Raw genomic sequence first — 1,552 nt, forward strand, 5'->3', positions numbered from 1 at the left:
GGCTGGCCCAATAAAACACACAATATATATTTTGTTAGCTATATTTAACAAATACTCTGTAACACCCCTCAGTTAACAAGCCATATGAGGACCTATGGACCTTTCCCCCGAAATGCGTAACACCCCAGGATGTCTGCAACGGCACCAGGCCCCCCCTGGTCCCCATGGCAACTAATGCTGATATCACTGGTTTTATGACCCACAGGAATGTGAGTAGGGAAAATCACTACCTTTTTATAGGAAGAGACACAATGCACAGTAGAAATGGACTAAATGGACTCTAATTCATAGAAAAACCTTTCTGTGAATGAACACACATATCCTCAGGTCATTGTGTATACTGTGTATACCCTTGAATATTGTCTTATATATTGTATACTGTTTGATGCATGCTTATGATAGAACCACTCGTTCACGTAACCTTACTTATACCATGTTTGGTCTCTATAAATTCGTCTTCGGATGATCTAATTGAGAGTTTATATTATATGTTGATACTTATGCAACATATTAGTGTTCTAAGAATCTTTAGTAGTCTTTGCATCAACATCCAATCCAGTTACATATGCAAATTACCATGTTCGGAGACAAAGAGTCGTAAACTTTCCCTTCAAAAAGTGCAAGTTGGCTCATTTCAGTTAGACCATTGGCTCTTTGACACTCGAGAGGTGTGACCTCCACAGAACTTAAAAGGCCTCACTTTAGTGAACCGCCTGGCTTTTAGTCTCTTCACTCGTCTCTCATCACCTTCACATCTTCTGGTTGCTAAGTCCCAGAGGCCTGGCAGGCCTCGACACAGCTCAGTCTAAAGTTCTGTTAGATTCTAGAGCTAGAAGTTTTCTTCTGGACCCCAAAGTTTTCATTCACCTAAAATCCTCGGATTCCAGCTGTCGTCTCTCTCGAGCTCTGCGCTCTTCTCTCATCACCTTCATCTGGGAGAAAACTCTCCCAATCACCACCGAGCCAGAATACCATCTATTGGAGTTCATCACCCTTCAAACCTGGAAGAACGTGAAGAACTCCAACACCACCAAACCTTCAAACCATCAAAACTTTCATCTGAGACTGCATCCGGACACTCGTTCAACGACCAAGGCAATGCAAGTATCGTACATTTAACTAAACGAAACAGAGGTTTAGTATAAGCTGCAGACCCCGTTGTAAAACGGCACTGATGGTTTTTAACTCAGGTTGTTCTGACTCATTTTCCATAACTGCATTCTCTGGTTTCTTTCATCCACTTCAACTCCCCCATGAATGAGTGATTGTATGTTTATTTGTTTGTTTAGACTAGTTTGTGTTAGTGTCTAGTTAATACAACTTTTGTGCACAAATTACATGAGTTTCTGGTTCTGTGATTAGTGTCCCTTTTACGATCTGATCTATAGCTACATGCTCTAATGCATTAGTACTATAAGAAAGTTATTTTCTGTGGCCACGAAAATATCCTTTCTTAGAATTTATATGAAATTACAATGAATGTTCGCTGGACAAACAGATTAGTTGATGACAATATTAATTCTGCTACAGTTACTACTGGCAGCTGATATAA

The 1,552-nt window shown here is 40.1% G+C and overlaps 1 protein-coding gene across 1 annotated transcript in view; it reads left to right on the top strand.

The window, feature by feature from the left end:
• The window catches only part of LOC107675269 (N-acetyl-beta-glucosaminyl-glycoprotein 4-beta-N-acetylgalactosaminyltransferase 1-like), a 197,019-nt gene that overhangs the window by 58,814 nt on the left and 136,653 nt on the right, over positions 1 to 1,552 (top strand). The window lies entirely within an intron of this gene.

Source organism: Sinocyclocheilus anshuiensis, unplaced genomic scaffold (genome assembly GCF_001515605.1).
Source record: "Sinocyclocheilus anshuiensis isolate Anshui unplaced genomic scaffold, SAMN03320099.WGS_v1.1 scaffold532, whole genome shotgun sequence".
In the NCBI taxonomy this organism is placed as follows: domain Eukaryota; kingdom Metazoa; phylum Chordata; class Actinopteri; order Cypriniformes; family Cyprinidae; genus Sinocyclocheilus; species Sinocyclocheilus anshuiensis.